This window comes from Stegostoma tigrinum, chromosome 1 (assembly GCF_030684315.1).
Source record: "Stegostoma tigrinum isolate sSteTig4 chromosome 1, sSteTig4.hap1, whole genome shotgun sequence".
NCBI classification, from domain to species: domain Eukaryota; kingdom Metazoa; phylum Chordata; class Chondrichthyes; order Orectolobiformes; family Stegostomatidae; genus Stegostoma; species Stegostoma tigrinum.
The window spans coordinates 132,784,079-132,798,419 of NC_081354.1; the positions used below are offsets into that span (position 1 = coordinate 132,784,079).

A 14,341-nucleotide genomic window follows, 5' to 3' on the forward strand; every position below is an offset into this window, starting at 1 on the left:
ATGACTGAGACCCTAACATTCATATACTTGACATCATTGTCACCCTTTCCAACCTCTCACTGATCTCCTGCTGCTTTCATGTACCTGCCATTCATCTGTGGTAGGCACATTATCAAGACATAGTGCAACACAATCACTGGCACACTTCTGTATCTGTTTGGTAAACAGGATGACCCAGAAGCACCGGTAGGGGAGCAGAACCAGTAGGAGCCAAGTACACCCATTATCCACTGAGTCCCACAAAGGAATTGGTTCCCTGCATTCTGAGATTTCACTAGGGCCTGTGAGATCTATCATCATTGGGAACATTCCAGATAATAGCAACATTTTGCAATATGCCCCTTCTCAAATCTCGCCTTATCCACACCCAGTCATTGGACATGATGTGCAAGCTGCTGATGGTGTGACCACAAACCTCGTGTTTTCCACTCCACTTTGAATCACTCGCCGAAACATTCTCATTCTGATGAAGCATTTTCATTTCATCTGACACAGCAATCCGCTGATTTATTAGCACTGTTCACATCTTAAGAGGCCAGCACAGAACCAAGATGTGAACCCAGTCAGCCAGTGGCTGAGTCAATTCCAGCCAGGGCAGAGGAAAGGATATTCATGTGGCAGCTCGTTGTATGGTAAGAGCATGGATGGCTTCTCTTGCAGGGGACTCAGATATTAGCACTGAACGACACACAAGGAGAACACTGAGAATATGCACCCTGAGATGCTCTGTACATTAGTAGTCCTGAATGATAGCCACTTGTCACACTCAAAGAGCATGATAGAGATTTCTGCAGTGTGTTACGTTGCAATCAATTCTTCACTATAGTCAATTCTTTCCAGCTTGGAGGTGGTGGCTAATTTCATGACAGCACTTGCTGATCCACCTGTGATGCAGTTCCTGGTGGCGACATTATAATGCAACAGAAACCACATAACATGAGTGCTGTAAGAGTTCAGACTGAGGTCATGCGATCCATGTTTGCTGCCATGCATAGTCATTTCAGTGCTCAAAAAAACATGCAGGCCCTGATAGCAGTCCAGCAATCTGCCTTCCAGCAGATTAGTAGGACCTGGGGCACACCCAGAGGGGAGTGGCAGAGACACCATGGAACGTAAACCTGTTGTCCTCAATCAGGATGACAGCATCTACACAATCTCCATGGAGACCAGTAACTTTTTTTAAATATTTGTTAATTGAAAGAATGGCAAGATTTCATGTTGTGATTTATTATGTTGCTGTCTGGTGGGTTCATATTTCTAAGACATTTGTGTGTCATGAGTAAACATGAAATATTTTTCAATAAAATTCTCCCTTCAAGATAAAGTCAATGGTACAGGAGAGTCTTTTGGTCTGGTTCACTATCATTTAAAGATGGCATGTATCTGTCACCTTTGGGAGGTTGTGTGTCTTTGGTTATCTTTGTTTAATACAAGGGCTGGGAGCAGATAATGGACTCTTGCGTTAAATCTCTAGACAAGCGTGAGTCAATGGTGAGGGGAATTGTGTGGTGTGGTCACAGGCAAGGAAGTAGAAAAGGCTTGGAGATTTGGGTTTGGTTGTGGGAATGGTCAGTCAGATGAAAAAAGCAGGACTGAAAGGTCAGTATCAATACTGACCAAGTGTTGCTCAATCCCAGAACGTTGGCTGCAGAATTCTCAGAGGGCAATGTGTTCATTGACAACACTTGAATTAGCCTTGCTGAGACTGCACTCAGTAAAATCCTTTGCAATGAATGGGAGGACCAGTTTAGCAGACATATCAAGATAATAAAATGTGAGGCTGGATGAACACAGCAGGCCAAGCAGCATCTCAGGAGCACAAAAGCTGACGTTTCGGCCTAGACCCTTCATCAGAGAGGGGGATGGGGAGAGGGAACTGGAATAAATAGGGAGAGACGGGGAGGCGGACCGAAGATGGAGAGTAAAGAAGATAGGTGGAGAGAGTATAGGTGGGGAGGTAGGGAGGGGATAGGTCAGTCCAGGGAAGACGGACAGGTCAAGGAGGTGGGATGAGGTTAGTAGGTAGCTGGGGGTGCGGCTTGGGGTGGGAGGAAGGGATGGGTGAGAGGAAGAACTGGTTAGGGAGGCAGAGACAGGTTGGACTGGTTTTGGGATGCAGTGGGTGGGGGGGAAGAGCTGGGCTGGTTGTGTGGTGCAGTGGGGGGAGGGGACGAACTGGGCTGGTTTAGGGATGCAGTAGGGGAAGGGGAGATTTTGAAACTGGTGAAGTCCACATTGATACCATATGGCTGCAGGGTTCCCAGGCGGAATATGAGTTGCTGTTCCTGCAACCTTCGGGTGGCATCATTGTGGCAGTGCAGGAGGCCCATGATGGACATGTCATCTAGAGAATGGGAGGGGGAGTGGAAATGGTTTGCGACTGGGAGGTGCAGTTGTTTGTTGCGAACTGAGCGGAGGTGTTCTGCAAAGCGGTCCCCAAGCCTCCGCTTGGTTTCCCCAATGTAGAGGAAGCCACACCGGGTACAGTGGATGCAGTATACCACATTGGCAGAAGTGCAGGTGAACCTCTGCTTAATGTGGAATGTCATCTTGGGGCCTGGGATAGGGGTGAGGGAGGAGGTGTGGGGACAAGTGTAGCATTTCCTGCGGTTGCAGGGGAAGGTGCCGGGTGTGGTGGGGTTGGAGGGCAGTGTGGAGCGAACAAGGGAGTCACAGAGAGAGTCGTCTCTCCAGAAAGCAGACAGGGGAGGGGATGGAAAAATGTCTTGGGTGGTGGGGTCGGATTGTAAATGGCGGAAGTGTCGGAGGATGATGCGTTGTATCCGGAGGTTGGTAGGGTGGTGTGTGAGAACGAGGGGGATCCTCTTAGGGCGGTTGTGGCGGGGGCGGGGTGTGAGGGATGTGACACCTTCCACCCCAACCTTCAGTTCACCTGGGCCATCTCCAGCACATCCCTCACCTTCCTGGACCTCTCAGTCTCCATCTCAGGCAACCAGCTTGTAACTGATGTCCATTTCAAGCCCACCGACTCCCACAGCTACCTAGAATACACCTCCTACCACCCACCCTCCTGCAAAAATTCCATCCCCTATTCCCAATTCCTCCGCCTCCGCCGCATCTGCTCCCACGATAAGACATTCCACTCCCACACATCCCAGATGTCCAAGTTCTTTAAGAACCCGCAACTTTCCCCCCACAGTGATCGAGAACGCCCTTGACCGCGCCTCCCGTATTTCCCGCAACACATCCCTCACACCCCGCCCCCGCCACAACCGCCCTAAGAGGATCCCCCTCGTTCTCACACACCACCCCACCAACCTCCGGATACAACGCATCATCCTCCGACACTTCCGCCATTTACAATCCGACCCCACCACCCAAGACATTTTTCCATCCCCTCCCCTGTCTGCTTTCCGGAGAGACCACTCTCTCCGTGACTCCCTTGTTCGCTCCACACTGCCCTCCAACTCCACCACACCCGGCACCTTCCCCTGCAACCGCAGGAAATGCTACACCTCCTCCCTCACCCCTATCCCAGGCCCCAAGATGACATTCCACATTAAGCAGAGGTTCACCTGCACTTCTGCCAATGTGGTATACTGCATCCACTGTACCCGGTGCGACTTCCTCTACATTGGGGAAACCAAGCGGAGGCTTGGGGACCGCTTTGCAGAACACCTCCGCTCAGTTCGCAACAAACAACTGCACCTCCCAGTCGCAAACCATTTCCACTCCCCCTCCCATTCTCTAGATGACATGTCCATCATGGGCCTCCTGCACTGCCACAATGATGCCACCCGAAGGTTGCAGGAACAGCAACTCATATTCCGCCTGGGAACCCTGCAGCCATATGGTATCAATGTGGACTTCACCAGTTTCAAAATCTCCCCTTCCCCTACTGCATCCCTAAACCAGCCTAGTTCCCCCCCTCCCCCCACTGCATCACACAACCGGCAATCATCCCGGCAATTATAGACCGGTAAGTCTCACGTCTGTCGTCTGCAAGGTGTTAGAAAGGATTCTGAGGGATAAGATTTATGACCATCTGGAAGAGCATGGCTTGATCAAATACAGTCAACACGGCTTTGTGAGGGGTAGGTCATGCCTTACAAACCTTATCGAGTTTTTTGAGGATGTGACTAGTAAGGTTGATGAGGGTCAAGCTGTGGATGTGGTGTATATGGACTTCAGTAAGGCATTTGATAAGGTTCCCCATGGAAGGCTCATTCAGAAGGTCAGGAGGAATGGGATACAGGGGAACTTAGCTGCTTGGATACAGAATTGGCTGGCCAACAGAAGACAGCGAGTGGTAGTAGAAGGAAAATATTCTGCCTGGAAGTCAGTGGTGAGTGGGGTTCCACAGGGCTCTGTCCTTGGGCCTCTACTGTTTGTAATTTTTATTAATGACTTGGACGAGGGAATTGAAGGATGGGTCAGCAAGTTTGCAGACGACACAAAGGTCGGAGGTGTCGTTGACAGTGTAGAGGGCTGTTGTAGGCTGCAGCGGGACATTGACAGGATGCAGAGATGGGCTGAGAGGTGGCAGATGGAGTTCAACCTGGATAAATGCGAGGTGATGCATTTTGGAAGGTCGAATTTGAAAGCTGAGTACAGGATTAAGGATAGGATTCTTGGCAGCGTGGAGGAACAGAGGGATCTTGGTGTGCAGATACATAGATCCCTTAAAATGGCCACCCAAGTGGACAGGGTTGTTAAGAAAGCATATGGTGTTTTGGCTTTCATTAACAGGGGGATTGAGTTTAAGAGTCGTGAGATCTTGTTGCAGCTCTATAAAACTTTGGTTAGACCGCACTTGGAATACTGCGTCCAGTTCTGGGCGCCCTATTATAGGAAAGATGTGGATGCTTTGGAGAGGGTTCAGAGGAGGTTTACCAGGATGCTGCCTGGACTGGAGGGCTTATCTTATGAAGAGAGGTTGACTGAGCTCGGTCTCTTTTCATTGGAGAAAAGGAGGAGGAGAGGGGACCTAATTGAGGTATACAAGATAATGAGAGGCATAGATAGAGTCGATAGCCAGAGACTATTTCCCAGGGCAGAAATGGCTAGCACGAGGGGTCATAGTTTTAAGCTGGTTGGTGGAAAGTATAGAGGGGATGTCAGAGGCAGGTTCTTTACGCAGAGAGTTGTGAGAGCATGGAATGCGTTGCCAGCAGCAGTTGTGGAAGCAAGGTCATTGGGGTCATTTAAGAGACTGCTGGACATGCATATGGTCACAGAAATTTGAGGGTGCATCCATGAGGATCAATGGTCGGCACAACATTGTGGGCTGAAGGGCCTGTTCTGTGCTGTACTGTTCTATGTTCTATGTTCTATGTTCTATGTTAACCAGCCCAGCTCTTCCCCCCAACCCATTGCATCCCAAAACCAGTCCATCCTGTCTCTGCCTCCCTAACCGGTTCTTCCTCTCACCCATCCCTTCCTCCCACCCCAAGCCGCACCCCCAGCTACCTACTAACCTCATCCCACCTCCTTGACCTGTCCGTCTTCTCTGGACTGACCTATCCCCTCCCTACCTCCCCACCTATACTCTCTCCACCTATCTTCTTTACTCTCCATCTTCGGTCCGCCTCCCCCTCTCTCCCTATTTATTCCAGTTCCCTCTCCCCATCCCCCTCTCTGATGAAGGGTCTAGGCCCGAAACATCAGCTTTTGTGCTCCTGAGATGCTGCTTGGCCTGCTGTGTTCATCCAGCCTCACATTTTATTATCTTGGAATTCTCCAGCATCTGCAGTTCCCATTATCTCTGATACTATAGCAGACATATCAACTGTCTTTTAAAGAACAGTGAGTATGACAATGGACACTAATACATGAACTCAATAAAGAATGAGCGGAAAAACACCAGAGACAGCCCAGAAATTCTGATCGTGACAGAAACCCTATTTTTTATACAAAAGAATCACAAATACATTTATCTAATTTGTACTCTGGAAAGTTCTGAGCAGGAGCTTGCTGTTATAAAACAGGAAGACCTGTCCAGGGATCCTTATAGCCAGCAGAGAGGATAACTGTCAAAACCATTCCCCTTTTGCAGCAGTAGGTGTGCCATGTTCTGTTGCAGACAGATTGGACAGTGAAAAGGGCATTTGGTCAGTGCTTTGCATATGGGAGTTGGGAGGTCATGTTGAGGCAGTTCAGGGCATTAGTTAGGCCACCTTGGGAATACTACATTCAGTTCTGATCTGCCTGCTGTAGGAAGGATATTGTCAAATTTGAAAGGGTTCCGAAAAGATTTACAACAATGTCAGATGAGCAATAGTAGCAGTCAGGTCTGGTTGAGGGGTGTCAGGACTCAGTCCTGTAGTCAGGGGTGTCAGAGATGAAGCAGGGGATTAGTTAAATAGCTACCCAGGAGTTAGAGAAGGTTTATCATCCTCTAACATTTCCTGGGTAATTTTAAGCTTCAGCAAGTTGGAACCCTCAGTATTCTCTGACTTTACGTGCTTTTTTTACCAAAGGCAGATGCAGGTGAGGTACCCATTTAGAATCTTCCACAATCTGGGCAATTTCCTCAGAATCAGCTTGGTGGGGATTTCTTTTGGTCCTAATGCCTAGCTCCAGGTCTAATCTGCTGCGGCAACATCTGGCCATCAGAATATATGGGTCATTGTTTTTTCCACAGTCAAGGAAATATCCTTAATTCCCTTGCAAGTATCAGTGAAGCATGCCAGCACATTTACATTCTGACTAAGCCAGTTTCAATAAAATAACAACAAATGCACACATAATTAAAACAAAACCAGAAAAACATGAAATGGTGAAATTTAATTTTGAGAAACTCCCATGTGCTCAAAAATCTTATGTCAACGGCAATGAACTTAGGCAGAAAAGTTGCGGTTGTCCATGATGCAGGGCCTCCTTGTTTGACCGGAACACTCTACAATAGGCCACACCTAGCTGCAGCATTATCAGCAAATGACACCCTCATGAGTGAAATGTTTTCCCAACTGCTAAATCAAATGTGTTTTGCATGTGCAGTGCTGAAACTTTTAATTATAATCAAAAATATAAAAGGAAAGAAAATAGAAGTGGCTCATAGTTCAGGTTATGATATGAAAGATGACCTGCTGTTGACAAAACCGAGTCTTGAGAATCTACTTGTAAATTTAGAGGTTGCTACCCTTGCTTCCAAGCATAAATACCTTGGAAGTTGTTCCAAGTAAAACAATCTAAACTTTCTTTTTATCTCTAACAATTAAATCACCCAGGCTACCGATCACATAGGCTTCAGAATAAGTCACATGACTGTAAATTTGATTCATTGTAATTTTTAAACATATACACAATACTAATCTTATAAATCTTCTAATTCGAACCCCTTTCAAACAGCCAGCCCAAACTGTTGCTGTCAATGCTGAGACCAGTCAGGTCCTCAAGGCCCAGACTGATTCAGCTCAACCTCAAGGCCATCTGCAGTCTTCCCGACAGAAAATCAGCTGCCTTTGACTGGCTATGCTGCAATCACTGGAACAGCATTGTAGAAGAGCAAAAGACCAGGTAAGGCCACCTTCAGTACAGGCATTAAACAAACACACCAGGGGTGTGAGTTGCACTGCCTTGCCTCATACTTTAAATTGAATCTTTACAGTTCAAGTATCATTCTAGTAAATTAACATTACACTTCCTCGAAGCTTGATATTGCCTTTCCAATGCTTAGTGACAGAATGCTCTCAAAACCGTACTCCAGATAGGATCTAAACAGAAATATGTTTTGCTTGAGCTTGACATTCCCCCCCCCCTTATATTCTAATCATTTTGATGCAAAGTCTAGCATTCGATTTATAATTTTATGCACCTTTGTATGGTGTTTTAATAATCCATGTATCTGTAAATCCCAGGTGCTATATATTGCAAGTATTTTGCTACACAAATAGGGATGTACTTTGAATAAAAATTAATCTTCTTGGCCTCTCAATTCTTTCAGGAACAATTTGAATCTTTAACAGGGACTTTTGGTCATGCTTGTTCTTGTTGTTGAGTAGGTGTACTTTGTTCCTAAAATTCAAAAGAAATTTGAATTATATTTGCATTATATAACGAAGTGACTGATGGACATTTTTGTTCATCAAGACAACTTCTTCTAATTATTCATTGTTTTTCAGACTCTTATGTATTGTCAATTATCTATAGCACCATTAAAACAGAGATTTAGATTTAATATGAAATAGCTTATTCAGAAAGCTTTCATGCTGATAACATACAAAGGTCAAAGCATCAATGACTAAATGTTACAGAGATAGAAGGAACTGCTGATGCTGGAGAATCTGAGATAACACGGTCTGAAGCTAGACGAATAAGATCTAATAAGATCTGAAGAAGGGTCTCGACCTGAAACATCAAACTTTCCTGCTCCTCTGATGCTGCTTGGCCTGCTGTGTTCATCCAATGACTAAATGTTAACCACTTTCAAAGTGCAAGATGTATTTTTTTATTATAGTGATTACAGGTAGATATGGAGACAAATAAATTAAATCAGCTTTATTGCCTTTCTGCATTATGTAACAGGCTGGAATCAAGTTTAAACAAAAATGAAGGTGATTCTTCCCATTCACTGACAAGTCTTCAGTGGTGGAGGTAATTAGGAAGGCAAAAACAACTTATAATGCATAGTATATTTAATTAAATTAGGAACGTTATAAAAGAGTGATATTGAGCCACATAACAAGAAGCTGATGACAAATTGAAACTTGGGGTCATTTTTATCAACACAGTGAAGGTATTCCACAAAGCAATCACTCAGTCTGTGTAGAGGAGACCACATTATGAGCTGTAAATCCAGTAGATTAGATTGATTAAAGTACAGGTAAATTGCTGATTCACCTGAAAGGTGTGTCTGGACATTGAATATGAAGAGGGTGGAAGTAAACAGGCAAGCGTTACATTTTCTACGATTATGTGAGAAAGTGCCGTGGGATTGTAAGGAAGTTTAGGAGTGGAGGAGAAATGAACCAGAGTGTCCCAGATGGAATGGTGCCCGTGGAAGGCTGACAAAGGAAGGAAGGGGAATATATGTCTGATGGGTGGCATCACTTTCAAGGTGGTGGAAATGGCAGTGTATAATCTTTTGGAGGCTGGTGGGGTGGGAAATGATGACCAGGGGAACCCTGTCATTGTTCTGGGAGGACAGAGAAGGTATGAGAGCAGAAATGCAGGAAATGTGTCAGACATGGATTTGTAACTTATCAGCTATGCTGGCAGGGAATCGTTGGTTCGGAAAAAGGTTGGCTTTTCTGAGAGCTTCCTATGGACGGTGGCATCATCAAAACAGTTGTATGAAGATAGAAAAACTGGGAGAATGGAATGGAATCCCTACAAGAAGCAATGTGTAGTAATATACTGTCAAGGTAACTGTGAGATAAGGTAAAGGACAAAGAACAAAGAAAATTACAACACAGGAACAGGCCCTTTGGCCCTCCAAGCCTGCGCCGATTGAGATCCACATGGGATTCAGGGAGAGCTAGCTAATTAGATAAAAATTTGGCTTAATGTTAGGGGACACCTCTTCCACAGCTTTCCATCCCAGGTGGGATTGGGATGGAAATTGGAAGCAAAACTGTTCCATTTTTCTAATTCCAGATGAGACAGGGAAGCAACACCAATGACATCATCAATGTACCAGTGAAAGAGTTATGGGCAGGGACCCAAGTTGGACTGGAATGACGAATGTTTTGCATAACCCACAAAGAGACAGGATTAACTGGGGCCCTTGCAGGTATTCTTGGCCACACCTTTGACCTGAAGAAATTGAGAGGAGTAAAAGGAAAAGTTGTTCAAAATGAGGGTGAGCTCAGCCAGGTGGAAGAGGGTGGTGGTGGGTGGGGATGGTTCAGGCCTTCTTTCCTGGAAGAATAAGAGATCCCTCAGACTATCCTGATTGGGAATGAACATGCAAATGGATTGCACATCCATGGTGAAGAGAGGTGGCTGGTGCCAGGAAACTGGAAGTTTTGAAACCAATGTAAAGAGTCAGAAGAATTGCAGATCTAATTGGGAAGGCACTGGAAAAGGGCAGAAAAAATAAAGTTGAGGTTGGAAGAAATAGGTTCTATGGGGCAGGAATGGGCAGAAACAATGGCTCTGGCTGGGCAGTCCTATTTGTGTATTTTGGGGATAGACAGAAGTGGGGTGTACAGGCTTGGGAGAATATGAGATTGAAAGCTGTGGAAGAGGTGTCCCCTAACACCAAGCCAAATTTTTACCTCATTGGCTAGCTCTCCCTGAATCCCATGTGATATAACCTTACTAACTACTCTGCCATGTGGAACCTTGTCAAAGGCCTTGCGAAAATCCATGTCAACAATATAAACCATTCTGCCTTCATCAATCCTCTTGGTCATGTCCTCAAAAACTCAATCAAGTTTGTGAGACACAATTTCTCATGCACAGAGCCATGCTGATGCTCCCTAATCAGTCCTTACCTCTCCAAATGCATGTAAATCCTGTCTCTCAGAAAACCGTCCAACAACTTATCAATTGAAAAGCTGAATATTATTTGAATTAGTAAGGATTGCAGAAAGGTTCGGCACAGAGGCATTTGGGAATTCTTGTGCATTAATCACAAAATGCTAGAATCCAAATTCAGTAAGTGAGAGGGAAGATAAATGGACTGCTGGCTTTCAGTTCAAAGTAATGTAAAAACGGGATATCTTGCTAAAATTGTCCAAGGTACTAGACAATCACAACTGGAATACTGTAAACAGTTTTCGGCCCTTTATCTGATACATACTGGCATTGGAGGTAGTCCAGAATAAGTTCATTGGGATGATTTGAGGTATGGAGGGAGAGTTTTATCAGTCGAGATCGAGTATGTAGGGCTTGTATTCATTGATATTGGGAAGAATAAGAGGAGACTTTATGAAATGCACAAAGTTGTTAGGGGACATGACACGGTAGATGCAGAGATGCCATTTCCTTTGTGAGAAAGTCAAGGACCAGAGGCCATAATTTCAGACTAAGACATTGTCCATTTAAGACAGAGGAGAATCTTTTACTCACAGAGTGTGGTCAATCTGTGGAATTCTTTACTGCAGAAGGCTGTTGAGGATGGGTCATTAAGTATATTTGAGGCTGAGATAGACAGATTTTTAATCAATAAGAGAAACAAAAGTTCTGGGAAAGGCAGGTGAATGAAGTTGAGGAATATAAGAGTAGCCATGATCTTGTCAAATGGCAGAGAAATTCAATGGGCTGAATGGCCTAATTCTGCTCCCACATCTTCTAATTTAGAAACATAGAAAATGGCATAGAAAAAAGCAGGCCATTTAGATTATCCAGCTTGCTCCACCATTTAATATTACCACAGCTGATATTCTGTTTCAAAAACAAATACTCCTGCTTTCTCCCCATAACACTTGACAATTTTGGCGTCCAGATTATGTTCAGTAACTTTGCTCCCACAGCCTTGTGTGGTACAGAATTCCACAGGTTAATTCCACACTGTGAAGTTTCTCCTCATCTCATACTAAATGGTCTACTGTGTATCCTGGCAGCATGATCCCTACTCACCCTGGCCCCTGAAACAAGGGAAACATCATGCCTGCACCCAGTCTGTCCAGCCCTGTCAGAATATTTGTTTCACTGTGATCCCCTCTCATTCTTCTAAACTAAAATGAATATAGGCCCAATTGACCTAATCTCTCCTTATGTAAGAAAGTTGCCATCCCCAGGATCAGTTTCGTAAACCTTCACTGTACTCCCTTTATGACAAGTATATATTTCTTGGGTGATGAGAATAATTGTACTGTCACCTCTCATAGGTCTACCTTGCCAGTAGGCTAGGCCATAACCAGGAATAGTGTTGTTTGTGTCTCGAGCATAACATTATGCTCACAATCATACTTTACAGATAACGTCAGGCCAATGCTCAACTAGTCTGTGGGACAGCTCTCACAACCCCGAGATGTTAGTAAAAAGGATTTTGCATGGACAGTGCTGGGTATTATTCTTTCTCTTAGACATCACAGTGTTTATCTCCAACTGGGTAACATTCTTAGCCATTTCAAAAGGTATTTAATAGTCAACCATATAGCCAAGGATCTGGAATCACACATGGGCCAAACTAGGTAAGTAAAATAGATTTTGTTCTCTAAAAGGGGATTAATGAACAAGGTGGATTTTTACAATTGGAAATGGTTTTGTGGTCACCATTGGAATAGCTTTAAATTCCAGATTTTCTGATTGTATTCAAATTTCAGCATTTGCTGGGGTGGGATTTAAAACCATGTCCTCAGAGTATTATGAATCCAGCGACACCACCAATATACCACCATGTCACCAGATCAATAACCTTTTCTGACTTGTGCACAATTAAGCCACCAGGTTTCTCAATCTTCCAGAGTCTCTCAATTTAAAAAAAATCTGCTTTATAGTTTTTGCTTCCAGAACAGAAAACTTTGTTATTTTTCCCAATATATTTCCTCTGCCATGTTTTTTGTCCACTTGTGCAGTTCCTTATCTCTTTGCGGCCTCTTCAGAACACTGGAGAAGGGTCATGTCGACTTGAAATGCTGTGTTTCTCTCCACAGACGCTGCCTGAACTCCTCAGTATTCCCAGCACTGTGACTCAGTGGTTAGCACTGCTACGTCACAACACCAGGGACCCAGGTTCAATTCCACCCTTGGGTGACCATCTGTGTGGAGTTTGCACATTCTCCCTGTGTCTGCATGGGTTTCCTCTGGGTGCTCTGGTTTCCTCCCACAGTCCAAAAATGTGTGGATTAGGTGGATTGACCATAGTGTTCAGGGATGCGTAGATGAGGTGGGGTAAAGGTGATGGGTTGGGGCAGGCTTATTGGACTGAAGGGCCTGTTTCCACACTGTAGGGATTTTTTGATTATAAAATTCTTATATTTTGGTCATGATTCCCATTTTACCATAATGTTATTAATTAATCCTGTCACACCGCATAGTATCAGGTCTAAAATAGACTGTTCCCAATTGGTACAACGTACCAATCTAGAAATTTTACTTGAATGCAGTCCAAGAATTTTTCGTCCAGATTGATACCTTTACATAGAACATAGAACAGTACAACATGGTACAGGCCCTTCAGCCCATGATGTTGTGCCGAACTTTTACCCTAAACCTAAAATCTATCTAACCTCCACCGCTACCTGATACTATCATCCATATGCCTGTCCAGTAGCCGCTTAAATGCCCCTAATGAGGCCGGCTCCATTACCCTCTCCGGCAATCCTCCTACCACTCTCTGAGTAAAGAACCTACCTCTGACATCTCCCCTATATCTATCTCCTTTTACTTTAAAACTATGTTCCCTCATAAAAGCTACCTCCACCCTCGGAAAAAGTCTCTGACTGTCCACTCTATCTATACCTCTGATCATTTTGTACACCTCTATCAAGTCACCTCTCATCCTTCGTCGTTCTAAACAGAAAATCCTTAGCTCTCTCAACCTTCCCTTGTAAGACCTACCCTCCATTCCAACAACATCCTGGTAAATCTCCTCTGCACCTTCTCGAACATTTCCACATCTTTCCTGTGAAGAGCTGACCAGAAATGGACACAATACTCCAGCTGTGGCCGAATCAGGCTTTTGTTTAGCTGGAGCATAACTTCACGGCTCTTAAACTCAATCCCTCTATTAATGAAAGCTAAACACACTACTCCACACTATTGCTATTGTGTAGCTTAGTTGGTGTAACTGAGTTAGTGTAATTTGAGATCAAGCCCCCCACTTAGGAATTGAATACAAAAATTATGGCTGACACTCCAATGCAGTACCAAGGAAGTGCTTCATTGTTGGAGGTACTGTTCTTTGGATGAGTTCTTAAGTTGAGACCTGTCTGCTCAGGTTGTTGTGAAATGTCCCATGCCAATATCTCTAAGAAAAGCAGGGCATCTTCGTGAATATTAATTGAAAATTACCAAGTCTCCATAGCATCTTGCTTTCTTATTAGCACAGACTTACAGAAAGGGTTATCAGGATTTTGGAGTTACTGTTAGCTTTAAAAATTATTGGTCAGTTTTTGCATGTTTTCTGACGCCTTGCATTCTCTGTGACAACTTTTGATCTCTTAAATACATTAATAACAATAGTCAAGAGCAATACAATTCGGTCATTCCATGATACTTGACCCATGTGTGCTTCATACTGAAATTTCATAAGTTGTTTTATTTGTAAATAAACTTCATCCTGTGCCGCGTGGCTCAGTTGGTAACACTGTCACCTCTTCGTCAGACAGTTGTCAGTTTAAGTTCCACTTTGGGACTTGAACACATTTGACATTCCATCGCAGTGCTGTGGGAGATGTCACTTCTTGGATCATTTGTTAACTCAAGGTCTTGGCGTTGACTACAGATGATCCCAAGGCATTATTTTGATAAGGAACAACAGCAAACG

At 44.4% G+C, this 14,341-nt stretch overlaps 1 protein-coding gene across 1 annotated transcript in view; it reads left to right on the forward strand.

The window, feature by feature from the left end:
* Positions 1–14,341, forward strand: part of LOC125458468 (atos homolog protein B) — a 203,212-nt gene that overhangs the window by 56,231 nt on the left and 132,640 nt on the right. The gene's annotated exons all lie outside the window — the stretch shown is intronic.